The 15546-nt window shown below is 33.9% G+C and overlaps 1 pseudogene; it reads left to right on the forward strand.

The window, feature by feature from the left end:
- Positions 1–839: 839 nt before the first annotated feature.
- Positions 840–14721, forward strand: LOC149545070 (serine--tRNA ligase, chloroplastic/mitochondrial-like; annotated as a pseudogene).
- The last annotated feature ends 825 nt before the right edge of the window (positions 14722–15546 follow it).

Below are 15546 nucleotides of genomic sequence, written 5' to 3' on the forward strand. Positions count from 1 at the left end.
TCAAATCCCACATAATAACCCTACAATTCTACAATAAGGCACATAACTTGTTGAAGGTTTTGATTTTTGGTTTCAACTGGGTTTCACTTAATATAAATGGGTATAACACCCTCACTAAACATTTTATAAATAGGCATTAAGCTAAGGGGGCTTGACTGCAAGAAAAATTCTATGGTTTAATATGCTTTAGCCAAACTAGTAACATGCCAAGAAGTTACAAGGAATGGTTCACAAGACACTACTTGCTGACCCTTCTACAAACAAACTAGCAAACCAAGTAGTTTTGATTGAGAGGAAAACTCAATGGATATGCATGTTGGTGTGATTTTTCACAATATAGAAATATTCTGATGTTTGGGGTAAAAAATCAATTAAGTTTTTTTTTTTAAGTCTTGCAGATTAGGGTTTTATTTTGTGAAATCCTAAAAATAGTTAGGTTACCCTAAGTATGCCCTATTATGTAAGTTGTATCTTCCTTTCAATTTCTTAGGGTTTGGCTCTAAATTATCCACAAAAAGGCCCTAAGTTCATGAAAAACCCTTATACCTTCATTTTGTGTTGCCCTTGTTTTCAAAATTTTCAAAAAGGTTATTGTTTCAAAACCATTTTGGCATGGTATTTTATCTTAAAGATTTGTTTGCATCAGAATACCTTTATTCCTTATGATAAACCTTTTATGCGCTCTAATTGGATATTTTATTACAAAAAGAATGCCATGTTGAAATGTTTTGCAACACTGTTGATTTTAGTTCAGATATATAGTTCCCGCATTCTCACATTATCAAAGTGCTAGGTTTTTAACTAATGCGGGGAAGCATATTTGTGACACATAGCCCCAGATGGTTTTTGAGATACAGTGCACCGCAAAAGGTCTGGTATGTCAGCATGGGTCAGGACACTTTTGCAAATTTATCAGATTTTCTAGGACATGTTTTATTTTCCTGTATTGTCATTAATGGTCTAAATCAATAAAGCTTCACCTTATGATCAATATGCATCAACTGTGGATCTAGTTCAGATCTACGATTCCCACATTCTTGCATTATCAAAATGCGCAATCTTTAAATAATGCGAGAGAGTGGGCTCATGATGTGTGGTAATGGTGACATCATGGGCCCACCTTTTGCAGAAAGGTAATTACCATGTGTCCTCCGTGGCAATTATCAAATGACATGGACCGGAGAGAAAAATTTTCATTGATCCATTCAGATTGAATGAATGCACAGTCATTACATGTTTCTGATCACTATTGATTAAAGTGAGATCAACGGTTCTTGCATTCTCACATTATCAAAATGTGCGATCTTTAAATAGTGCGGGAAAGCGGGCATGGTGGGATCAGAAAAAAGCTTTAAGAATTATGCTGATTCATGCCACATTGGAAAAGACTAAAAGAAATGGAACATGCCATTGGTGGTGGGAGATAGGTTGCCAAGTCCAAAATGGCAATCTCATGGGCACGCAAACTTTAATTGCTGTCAGAAGCACATGGACAAAAGAGAAAGTTCTCATTGGTCAAGTTGATCTAGTGGGCTACCAAATAAAGAAATCTTAATTCGCCATTGATCAGAGTAAAATTGACAGTGCCTGCATTCTCGCATTATCAAGATGCGAGGGTTTTAAATAATGCGGGCAAGCGGGTTTCCAACACATGTCTGGGGATCCTAAAGTTTTAAAAGGCTTCTTGTTTTTGAAATGAAACCGTCTGATGCATGAGAGATCAACGGGTATAATTCAAATTCAAGATACAACTTGAAAATAGCAGTTGCAGAAATAAATATGATATAGAGCTTCCTTCGTGCGACCTAAATACTCTGATATAGCACATGAATTTGCTTTTTTTGAACCATAGTTATAGATTTTTGTAGAACGAGAGGATTTCTAGAGCTAGGACATAGAATTTTTCAAGGGTTTCAACATAATTCACAAAAGAAATTGCAGAGAAAGGAGGGAAAATCTAGTGGGTAAGTGATCTGTAACTAGTAGAAATAATAATTTGCTGTTATAAATTTCCTGAACTCTTAAAGATTCCTCCAAGAAAGGATTTTTCTGGGCAAACCGAATATTCAAAAAGGGGTGTGCACGATGATTTTCTAGAAAAATTTCCTTTGTCAATACATGAGATAACAAAAGGGAGGGAGTTAATTCCTAAAAACCCTAGAGTAGCTATAGTAGAGGGTTTTATGACAAGGCCAACTAGGTACAAGATGCTTAGGTATCCATGGGAGGTTTGGAATTATTCAAAAATTGGTTTTCAAAGAAAAAATTGCATAATCCTCTGAGCAATGTTTGGGAGTTTGATATTGGAAACTTGACATTCCCTACAATTTTCTTTGACAGTGATTTATTAATAGATTTGGCCAAGAAGTATGACCCAATTACAGGGTGGATAAAGAATCATGCTGGAGTAAACCTCTTTAGGGTTTTCCCTGAACTGATTAGAGAAGTTTTCAATCTTAACCCTAACCATGTTGTGCATGAAACCATTGACATGGATAACCTACAAGAAAGGTATGATGCACAAAAAGTCTACTTGAAAAGAGGGCCACTGTAGGAGCATGCTACTAAGGTTGGTAATTTGTCTGTAAATACTATCAGCACCCCAGAGCCACTATTAAAAAGACATTTTAACATTAGGGCTAAGGCATTATATATTTCCCTTTGTAAGATTTTTGGAATAGATGAGGTAGAACAAATTCTAGGCCCAATTGTCCTCATCATGGCACAAACTCTTCAATTTGGAATGAGCTCCATCCTGGATTTTATAACATTTCTCGCAAAATTCACAATGGTTTGGTTGGGATAGAAAAAGGAAAAGTAAATAAACCATCCTATTGGTATTCATTGCTTATGTATATGTGCTTGTACAAGGGATTTTCCTTTTTCTCCATAGGTATGGAATTGGAAACAACTAGGGAAGGGGAGAAGAATTCAGTATAGTTATGGAGTGTAGATATGGCCTCTGAAGCCATAGGTGCTAGTTATGTGAGGTTTTATAGGTAGTTTGCATCAAAGCTTAGACTGCTTTTAAGAGGAGATAGCCCTAGAATCCCACAAATATTGTTAGAATTGGTCAGACCCAAGGACTATGCTAAAGGGCTACTTGTCAGTCATAACTAGGGGGATATAATTCCCTACAATGTTTCAACAGTAATAAGAGTGTATGGTTTTTTGGGAAAACCTCATGTGCTACCATTTCATGTGTCGTTGAAGATAGGAGTTGCTGAGTTGTTATGGTAGATAGGTACCATAGATGAGAGGGATTTGACCAGGAAGGGCACATTTTTTCCAATTGTCACGGTGGCCCATGATTTTGTTTTTGTGAGGAAGGGTTGGAAACACTTGAACTTGTTTTTAGATAAATATAACATGGCAGAATCTCATGCCAGATTTATTAATCCTGAAGGTTTCTATGATATCTTTAGGGAGAGAATAAAATCTTCTCGCATGGTCCAAAAATTTTATTATCCTAAAGATGTGATTAGAAACATTTTCACCTTACAAGAACAAGAATTGAGAAAAGAAAAGTGGATGGTGTTTAGCAAAACTCTTGAATTTATTAATGCTTTTGACCCCCAATATGACCCATTGAAAGAAAAGAAATACTGGGGAACCAAGATGCAAGCCTTGATGAATAATTTTGCTGAGATATCATAGGCTATGAATGAAAAAAGGGCTACATATATTAAGGCATACCCAGACAAGGCTGCAGAAGTGCAGAAAAGGATTAATAGTAAAAACATAGTAGCTCCTAGCCAATATACCTTGCAGAAAAGGGAAAGTTATGTAATGATTCAACATGTGCAACAAGGTCCTCCTCATCAAGGAAAAAGAACAGGAAGTCCATCTACAACTAGTGCTCCAAAAAGGAAAAAATTAGAACAGGGATCTTTTTCTTCTCTGCTAGAACAGTATTCCCTAACCCAGTCCCCAATCAGGATAGATGATGAAGCATCTTTAGTGGAACAATTAAGACAAATTGGAGGAGAAGGGGATATAATTGTTACTTCCACAGATCTGGAGATTGGGGAACCAAAAGAACCCCCTACACCTTCCTTGGAGCTTACTGTTGCTGACTATAAAGGTAAGGAAATTGATCCTATAGTTTCCCAAGCCTCTGAGAGGTTTGTAAATGATGAAAACTTTGTGAATTCTAGAGCATTTGCACAATTTTTGTGGAGGCTGAATATAGGCAATTTTGAAAATACTTGTAACAAAATAAAAGAAAAACAACTAGATAAACCAGACTCTATTATCAAAGAAGAAGTGAAATCTAAATTTTTGAATGATTTTTCCCAATTTACACCTGAGGCCAGGAGGCAATTAGTTAAACAGTCAGGAGTTCTTATGTTACCTGAATGGGATATTGTGAATGATATGGTTTTTGATTCAATAAGAAAAAAAAAAGGATGTCTAGTTACAAACTGAAGAAGAAATTTTATAGGCTCATAGAGGAGTTAAATTTAGTGATGATCACCAAGCCCTTGTAATTTGGTCAATTGAGGAAAGGGATAAAAATAGGATGCAGGAAATCTCTACTACAGAACATACTGGTACATTGACAGTATATAGGGCTAGTGAAGTAAGCAGCAAGCAAATAATGGGGATGGCCTCAGAAGTGCTGAAATTTGGTGGTGTTGTATCTGGCAAGGAAGAGGATAGATTTACCCAACTCAATGCTAGATTTGAATAAGTTTTAAAAGCATATGAGGAAAGGGGAATACAGATACAGTCACTAGAAAACAAAATGTCTCAAATGGAGAAGATACTTGGGAAGAGAAAAGTAGGAGAATCCAGTGCACATAGGATGACCTACCCTTCAAAATCACTTGTTGGAGCAACCCCTATTGTTGAAATACTAGAAACCCTTGAAATACCTCAATTCTATAATGCAGAGGACTTTGAAGAAGAAAAAACCAAATTACATGAGTTGCAGGTAGAATTAAAGAATCAATATGAAGGAAAATTGAAGCAGCGTGTGATGTATTTAAGGGATAAAATACAATGGTCAACTTTCTTTAATCAGTTGACAAGAGTTACAGCTCTCATGGATGAGTTGAGCAGAGATGAGGTTAAATTAACTCCTCTCACACAGAAGTGGAGGGAGAGAAACAATAATATCACATTCATGTGTATATCTGCTGTCCAAATGCCTTGTGATCAAGTAGAGAAATTTTTTGATTTATTAAATAAGCTAGGAGATTTTGGTGATAAGAGGGATTCTTTGCAAAAAAGATTAACACATTGTTTTTCCAAATATATTGCTAAAAAATTCATTTTATTTCCTTGTGCTTTAGAATCTGTTGACACAATAAAGGAAAAAGAAAAGTGGAAAAAAGAGTTAGACAAAATATTTCATGAAAGGATCAAGAATATCATGAATGAAACTGGACACTAGTTTTGGGTAAGAATAAACAAAGAGTTGATAAAGATACAATTATTCTATAATGCCATCAGAAAAGAGCTTGATGATTTAGAGGAATTGGCAAATTCTTTAGTAATTATACAAAGAGAGGCTCTAAATTTTAATTGGCTAGATGATGATGTTTATAATGAGTGGAAAAATCAGCTTTTAGTACAAATGTTAGAAGATGATGAGGAGGAAGATGCAAAAGTAAAGGTTACCCTCATAATCAGTAATGAAGACATGGAAAATCCCTAGATCAAAGTAAGTTTGTAGGTAGTTGAAGATGATACATCACTTTTTAACCTTATTCTTTTGTTTCAACAACTGAGAAGCATAACAAAAAGGGACCCACCAAGGAATGTTCGATGTAATAGCTTTTCTATTGTTTGCTTTTGTCTTTTGTGGTAGACATTTGTTAGTATCTTTTAGAAGACACATGTCACTTTCTTTTAGCCTGAAGCTTGTTGCATCTCACACTATTTAAGTGAGATTCCAAGGCTAAAGAATGGTCCCAATTCTATTTTTCTAAGTAATATGCTTAGTCTATCTTTGGTCAAAAATTTTGAAAGCAAATCCATGAATTATTTTCTCTGTCAATTCTCTGAGAATACATGAATATAGAATGAACTGTGTCTTTTTATAAAGGTCATTTTGAGTTTATTGTAAATGGTATACCATTTTCAAAGAAAATGAATACAAATTGTGAATTGTCCCCATATTAGTTCTTTTTGAATCTTCTCTCCTTCTAATTACATGGTTATCTTGATATTGTATAAGTAAAGGCTTGTGCAATTGAATACAATCTAGTTAGGTTGTATATCTATTTATCACTGTTGTTAATTCAATGAATTAAATAAAAGCTTTGATGAATGTGATGAGCTTTCTTTAGTAATGGAAAGGATTTTGAATGATGAATTTTGATAAGAATTGCTGATTGAATTTGTTGTAAGGCAACAAATTAGATCTAAGAATTTGCTATAGACTCTAAACCCCAATGGATTAGGCATTGATCAAATTGATTCAGTTGAAAGAGAAATATATCATAAATGGTTATCAAAATGCAGCATCAAATCAAATTTTACTTTTATTTCCTATAGATCTTCAAAGATTGGCCAGTACTTGTCTACATGGAATGTTTTAGCTTCAGTTAGCCAATATTGTTAAGAACATCTACAGATCTATAGAAGAAATTTTGGCCATATATGTTATGTGGGATGTATTTAGCAAATTGTTATGAATTATGTATGTATTTGAGGATTTGAGATGAGAATCAGAATGAAACTAAAATAATCCTCATATGGTCTTTTCTAGTTGTGAATCATCCCTGGGTATACCCACCCTGATTTTGCAGAGCCAAAAGAGTTAAAACCATCTGTGGTTTTGTTGAAGTTGGGTCCAAGTACTTTGCATATGCAATTGTTAATAAGAATTTTCTAGTCTTTAGATTGTGTATGTACTGTCATCCTGGTATTAAGCATTCTGTCACTTAGTAGTTTTACTACATTTTAAAACACCCAACAATGCACATTCGAGAAACAATAGTGCTAGCATGAGTGACCTCTAAAGAAGCGTTTGTGCTTCACCCCTACTACTCACGAGATTTGTCTCAAAAAATACAATTCAATACTTCACAACAATATCGCTTATATGAAAATCCACACCATTTTTTCCCTTTTTCTAAATTTACTTTATAAAATATTTCTTTTAAGATGCAGTGAGGGGACACTTTCATTTCTAGTCTTTTTCAAAGCAAGGCTACCATGCTGTGCATAATTTGTTCATTGCAATATTTTAAAGAAAATAAAAGGAGCTCAAAGTCAGTCAAAGATGGTTAAAGGATTCTTGGAAAAATATTACACTTTGGAAATTGATATTTTCTTAATATTAATATCAAATTAAGGCTCTTCCTAGATATCATATTCCTCTTCTTTGTCTGCCTACCATATAGTAATAAAAAAACTAATACTCTCATATATAGTGTATGCAAAAATTGATGTTCTCACTTTAATCATTTGTATACTTCAAGAGGTTTCTTGACAAGGGCCATAAACCATTACATTGCAACCTAGAGCATAATAATGTCATCAACATTCTAAAGCAAGATTACTGCAAGACCAAACTTGCTCGTGCTTTATTCAACTTGTAGCTATCTTTCCTATATATTACTTATAAATTGAATATTTTTTACATTTCCAAAGTTTCTCCATACTTCAAGAGATTTCTTGACATCAGCCATAAAGCATTTAAGATACACATCAAAGCTTGGTCCCTCCAAATTATAGTTTATGAAATTGATTTTTTTCATATATGAGTCCCTCCAAAATATCCTATACCATAAAAAATTAGTCCTAATGGCGAGCCTGATATGCTCTTTAAAATTAAGCTCTTAGGTATTGTTCAACTTCTTAGAATTCTTGAAGCTAGTACTTTCATCCTATGGTTAGAGGCCACTTAGATACAAATAGTAGCAACTTCAGGAATATCAAATACAAAAATTTAATATTTTTTAAGCTTATGCTTTGATATGAACAAGATCTGAATAATGGTAGATGCATTTTGAATAGAGAAACTAGCCAAAACTTAGAGTAAATTTGATATAAGTAGTAAATAATTTAATTTATCATTAAAAAAGATCTTGTAATCTCTATTTCATTCTTTTTCCTACTGAAAAACCTATTAGTCATCATGAGAAAGTACCCATAAATGTATATGATCAAGGTTGTGTGAAAAATGAAATTGGGGTTATATAGAAACATCTACCAGTTTAAGCTCTGAAGCCATGGGAGTTAGCACAAAAGCCACAATCATCCATATCACAATTTTGAATTAGTGAGAACCTGTAGCATCAAATTATGTTCTTGGTAGTAGCAGCTGAAGATTTTGTGCATGGCCACACATCTATTGAAGTGCCACGACTCTACAATATTTTTATTCTACATCAACAAAGTGTAAAATGGACTTAAAAGTACAACACTTTCTCTGCACCTTGCATGGACTCTAGAAAGGTGTTCTGCCAAATGGTTGAAATTTGTTCACTCATATGCAAAACTATTTGCTTCTATCATTTTTATAATATAGCATCTGCTTCAAGTGTACCAATCCAGCCCTCTATTGAATGTAAGAAATCCATAAATACAATTTCAACATGTCTAATGTATTGATTCCTTTTATCTTTATGATGGGAATATATGTTGCATAGATAACAAATGGTTACTAAAATTTTAGGGCCACTAACTCAACGAAGGCTAGGGTTTCCATTAGAACCTAGATTTCTAAAATTTGGTGCTGCTTTTGTATATTTACTCTTATAGGGATCCTTAGTAGCACATTTAAAAAAAATATTTTTCTTGAAATCTATTTGGTGTGGTTTTGATCAATGCTATGTGTCTAGTTGCAGTTGGATTTCCTAATATATTGCAATTGCCAGCACTGTGATAATCTAGTAAAATTTCAAAAGCATACCTTATTTAAGAAGTTTTTTGAATCATTACTATGATTTTGGTGCATCACATCCTTGCCCAGCTACACTTCTACTATGTAAAAAGATAACAAATGGGTAGATTTTCCTTCTACAACAAACTCATTGTCTTCAGGATTAGTGTGTCTTTAATTAAAATATTTTAATACATAATGGGTAATCAAATAGTTTTTTCTTTCTATTACTAGGAAATAGCATATTGATACTCAAGATATGGTTAAAATTGGCTTTGGCTGACAATAGTAACAAAGTTATTTTTGGCCAAGTTTGGAATGCTTCAATGTCTTTTGGTGTGTAGTGTTAACTATTTGCTCCATTGGGGGGCTTAGCTAATCTAGAAAAAATATAGGATCAATGATGGTGATTCCCTATATTAAGTTGCACACAGGATCCTCCAAGTTGGAAATGCTTCAGTGTCTTTTGGTGTGCAGTGTTAACTAGTGGTTCCATTGGGGGTGGTTAGCTAATCTTGAAAAAATATAGGATCAATGATAGTTATTCACTATATTAAGTTGCACACAGGATCCTCCAATTTTCAATTGATTGATTAAAACAAATAAAATATTGCTTTTTCTATGTATTCAAATAAGGAATTTAGTTGAATCAACCAAGAAATGTATTCAAGAAACAGTTGTGTCCTGATTCAAATTCCAAGAGAACTCAACCAATGCTGTTCCCACTTTAGTAGATATCCCCTTTCACATCCTCCCTTGCCTCTCTAATTAAGTGAATACTCGCAGAAGTTTCCTATCCTGAGAAATGGAGCCATGGGGATTACATTACTGTCTTAAAATTTAATAATAAACTAGGTGTTCCAACTAATCATATATCTTCTATTGATACAGATTTGGAAATGGTCCTTACTATCAAGATAATTCAAATGGAGATTGGATGTGAACATAGATTATGAAGAAAATTCCTACCTGAATCAACTCAGAGCAACAACCTGATAAGGCACAATAAGCTTGTCTCCCAAAGAGGAATAATAGTTAAGGAAATGCAAGGCTTAACTAATTTGATAGCATTGTGGAAGCATTCGAGCCTATTCAAGCCTCTTATAAAGAATCAACTCAGACCTATTCAAGAAGACAGTATTGTGGAAGATATCAAACTTAAACACCTAAACGAGTCAACCAAAGACATTCAGAACTAATTTGATACCAAAGAAAAGAGAATCAAAGAATTAACTTGCAAGGAACTCCAACTAAATTCTTTTCATACCAAACACCAGTGCTACAAAACTATAAAATAAATAACTAGATGAAGAATTTTCAAGTGAAAAGACAAAGCGAAGCCCAAACTTAAGCCTTGTTTGTCCTTCAGAATACACGTATGGATTCAAAAGAATTATTTTTTAGTTCTTTGTGATAGTGTGTGATGGTAGCTTTAGAATATTAATTATTTCAGGCTAAGACTAGCACACAGGCCATTGCAATATTTTGAGTCTAACATATTTAAATGACCAATGATGCCTACGATTATGGTAGAATTGTCAGTGGATATGTTTTACATCTCCAAAGTAGGTTTTTTTTAATGTGTATAACTCCTTACTTTATCTTTGGGCATGACTATTTTTGATGTTTAGATCTTGATATTGTTGTAACCCTATTCTGATAACATACAAAATGTTGAAGCTTGAAAGGAATTTGGAAGTTTTTGGAATCCAAAGTCGGCACTTTGTTAGTTGTGTCTGAATTTGTCAAGAAGTCAAGCCCTTCGATGAAGCTATAAATCATTTAGAGTATCTCAATAATCATTAAACCTTATCCAAAAAATATTTTTCCCAAATTTTTAGCAAATTAAATCTGAAGCCTTTTATAGTCCCAAAATGGGCTCCAAAATGTTCAGTTTTTTTAGCAGAATACAAAAAGAAATCAATTGTGAGGAATTGTAGGAGAAATATAGAGATAAACTTGCAGATTATAATGATGGACTAAATCAGAGAAATGAAAGAAATTTCAACCAAAGAAGAAGAGAACTGTAGGTATTCCAGTCCACCTTCAATCCATGGAATGATTTGAAAACCCTAAGAAAAATAGATGGAACAACAATGTCCAGTATAGCCACAAAAATTAGCGCTGAAACAACTAGAAGAGATCCCAACATTAGCAAAGCAAACCATCATCTCTACCCTTACCATATTTTGGCTCATCCACAATGACCATACATAGTAGATTCCCAATTCTTGAGTGTCCCTCTCACATTTTTGTAGATGTTTCTCATAACAATGAAGCAGGGCACAAAATTGACCTTTTTACATTTTAACATATGAAGCTCATGTTGGTCAAAATTTTGACCAACATGAGCATGGATTTATAAAAAAAAGCTATTTCTCCTTACAAATTTTGACCAATCTAAAATATTTTAATAGATGGTGAAAAATTTTGTTCTAAAATTTATTCCTTATCAAGATTTTTAATCATGCAGTTTCGAATATGAGTGGTTAAGAATACCCATCTCTCACAAGCCTAAATAATCTACTTCACACTCACTACATCTAGGTGATGCTCACAAAAATGAAACATTATGACTTCTTGAGAGCTCAACTGTGACAGTGCTACTCTAATTCAAGTGCAATTAACAAGCCAACATAGCTTGCTGCCTCATTTGCAGAACCTTCATAAAGTGTTATGTCCTATGAAACATTGATTATAGAGTTTCTCAGATCATTCATTAACAAGTAGGTGGGTTTTTAAGCTTGTAATTTTTAGATCCCTCAAATATCTAGCAATAGTTTAGAAAGAAAATGGAACTTTTTCTGACCATGTATTTATGGTGCAGGTTAGTGGCTCAAAGTTCTATTACCTAAAAAATGGGGCTACTTTATTGGAGATGGGACTCATTAACTGGGCTCTTTCAGAAGTCACAAGAAGAGGATATGTGCCTTTGAGTACCCCTAATATTGTTTGGGCATTTATTCTTGAAAAGTGTGGCTTTCAACATTGGGCAGAGAATACCTAGGTGTTAAGTCCTTTTGTGATACAAAATTTGATTGATAGAACAATTTCTATCATTAATAATATATTGTCTTAGTTTTCCTTTTTATATGTTCCAAATTTCAAGTCATAAATCATTGCAGTTACAAGAAGATCAAAGGTTTAAAGATATGATGGTGCATTTGAAAATTTGAACCACCATGATATAGATATACTAATTTTGTTTTGAGAAAGTATATTCTACATATGCAATAGACTAGTGTTTGGCAGGAACCTTAGAGATCCCAGTAGGGGGAATGTACATGGATCTCATTGTAGCTGACACACTCTTGCAAATAAAACATGTTTCTTTTTCACATTGCTTTCGCACAAAGGTTGGTGCTGCAAGCTATGTAACAAGGTATGATTGCATTTTTTTTATGGAAGTGTCACTCTCTTGAGTAAATGGAAGTGCACATGTTTTCTGCTATATTAGTTTTTATTGCATTACATCAACGTTGGAAACTATGATTGCATTAAATAAAAGGTAATCTATTCCATCCAACATGCGTTTCTTGAAATCTGAAAAAACTATTCAACTAAACAAAATGTCTGTAACTTGTATGCACTCCATTCTAATAATAAATGTGGTTTGAGGTTCTTGAAAGGGCCAATGTTTAGATTTAGTATATTACAAGATACTCATTAATGTTTCTTAGGATTGATAACGCTATGTGGAATGGTGTGCAAAATGTTTGGTAAAATCATTATTATCTACATAATGGAGACCATTGAACATGTAAAATCAACAATTTCTCTAGTACTTTGATTTGTATAATACCACATAAAATGTATGGTCAACTTATATTCTACTAATATCTTGCAACTATGTCTAGTTGAAAACAAATGCATGCTCAAAAGAAACTATATTTCATATTGGAAAATAGAACATTCTTTCAAGTTAGTAAATGTCAATAAACCTCCCTGGCTGAAGGTTTGATCTCTCTTGGCAGGATAGGTTGAGGTCCCTAGTTCTTGTAAGGGACTTGATTCCCTCTTCATGAACCCTTACATGTATACTTTAATGGAGGTTAGTAGTACTTTTGAATGAGTGTCAATAATCTTTGTTTTCAAGTTAAGCTTTGAGCTCATTATTTGGGAAGTATATCCCTCTAATGTGTGTATTTCATTGGTCATTAACGTTGTCAAAAATATTCCCTCAATTTTAAGAGTGACCTTTGTTATGTTAATACATGTTGTTCTAACTATTTTTATTATTTTAATTGTTGGCTAAGGTATTTTATCAGATGACTATACATCTTTAAATGCAATGGTTAGGTTTAAATTGACAACTATTGGTCCTTAAAATGACACTAATGCTATCACAGAAAGGGAACATTTATGAAAGACACTCCCTGTATCACTTGCATTGTAAATGGAAACATCTGGAACAAGGCATTAGTTGTTATATACTAATGCAATCATTTTGGTCAGAATTGTTATTCTTTTTTTTTTCTACCATGACTTATTATCTTGTAGTGGGGTAAGATTTTTTATGGTTACATCATTGTGTGCATCTCATTGTGAGCTCATCCCCCATACATGGTTCCCCTGTAGCTTCTTTAATGTGTGGACAAAGGCAATGGAAATGGATTCTTAGCCTGTGAAGTGAAACTTCATGATTCCATTCACTTGCCTCTACTCCACTAGACTAAAATAGTAGTGCTTGGAGGAGAGTGCCAGTGTGTTCCAAATCTCTTATAGTTACATGGTAGGTGCATTCATTGAGTTTGAACCTGATCCTCTCTCGCAATTATAACTTTTTAAAAGTGCACGAGGATTTCTTCATTCGTCACTTTCCCTTAACCTGTCTGGATATATGAGTCATTCAATTTTAGGGAAATTTTTTTGTAATTAGACATACTATGTTTTATGCCTTCATTCTTATTTCTTTATATACTAAGTTGTGCCCACTATCCACAAATAGAATATTGGTGATAGATGATTGAGACTCCAAGCCATAATGATGAAAAGATACCATGGTTGCACACTACTTTGTTGTTTGAAATGATTAATAACTAACAGTAATAGATCTATGTTATATAGATTCCTCAGCTCCTTCTGGTGACTGATTAGTGAACTAAGTTTTTTTTGAATTTCTATTGCCTAAAGTATAGCTATTTTTTTGGGTTGTTGGGCAGAGGTTTGTACCGTGTCCATCAGTTTAGTAAGGTTGAAATGTTTGTGATATGTCATCTAGAGGAAAGTAAATTATTCCTTGAGGAGCTAATTAGCATTGAGGAAGATCTCTTTTCTTCACTCGGATTACACTTCAAGTGAGTTGGAAATATTTGGCTATTTAATTGATTATACAACATAATTTTTTTGTTTTTTGTTTTACAATTTTTGATTTTAAGCAGGACTCTAGACATGCCTTCTGAAGACTTAGGTGCACCAGCATACTACAAGTATGATGTGGAGGCATGGATGTCAGGTCTAGGGCAGTATGGTGAGGTATACCCTAAACTGTAGTGCCATCAGAAAGGACAATATTTGATTGGTAGATAGGAAAAAAAATGCCTCTACAAATATCTGAATAATAATTATACAAATTTTCTTATTTTCAGATATCCAGTGCATCAAACTACATAGGTTACCAAAGTCGTCGACTTAATATTTGATTTCGACCTATAAGTGCAGAATCAACTCTTTTAGTGGCTATCAAGCCCAAGAAAGGGAAAACCCCATTGCCACCATTGCAGTTTGTACATACGTTAAATACAACAGCTTGTGTTGTACCTAGAATGATTATATCCATACTTGAAAATTTTCAGCAGGAAGATGGGTCTGTAATTGTTCCAAAATTTTTGAAACCATTCATGGGTGGTGTTAAAGTCATATATCCAAAGTCAAAACAATAAAGCAATTTCTTAGATGTGAAGATAATTTTGTGATAGTTTTTTGAACCATTGTTTTTGAGTAGGACCTCAGATTTAGCTACTGACTATATGAAATGTTTTCCACCTCATACATTTTAGTACTCATCTTTCTTGACCTTAGTAATCCTCAAATGGTAGGTTGACTATACATTTATTGGGATAAGTTGTAGGTAGGTGTCTTAAATACATTTCTGCATTGCTTACTTGATCTGTTGGTAACTCAAAGATCCAAAAAGGTATAAAATGGTTTTCTTTGAATATTCATTTTTTTCAAATGAAATTTAGAGGGGAGATTATCCCAATAATACAAACTATAAATAAGAGAAGATTTAAATACAATATGTTGTCTACTACATCACACTTTGCAATGGGAGAACATTCTTCTTCAAAAGATCATATTGATAATGATATAGCAGATCGCACAAACAACATGAGGATATTTAATAGTAGCAAGTTCTCATTTTTTTTTAATTCTTTTTTACATGGGGGTGTCCCTGTGACCTTAGCCCAGTGATGACTAGTGACTGGTGTCAGCTTAGGGTGAGACTAGCCCCCCATAGGTGTAGAGTAGCTGCAGGCAAGCTACTCTCGCCATTTGAACCCAGAGGTGGAATCAAACTCAAGACCATGAGGGTGACCCATGACTTCAAGCCTATCTGTCTACCATGTGCACTAGGGGTCGCCCCCTACAAGTTCTCATTTATTATGAAGAAAGTCAACACACTGCTTCCATAAATATTCTTGATTCATATGGAAGGAAAAATACTTTGAGGAGGCCATCTTACTGTAATAGTTGTTTGTTGGGTA

The sequence above is a fragment of the Cupressus sempervirens genome, chromosome 8 (assembly GCF_028749045.1).
Source record: "Cupressus sempervirens isolate cs-2001-9-10 chromosome 8, ASM2874904v1, whole genome shotgun sequence".
NCBI lineage: Eukaryota > Viridiplantae > Streptophyta > Pinopsida > Cupressales > Cupressaceae > Cupressus > Cupressus sempervirens.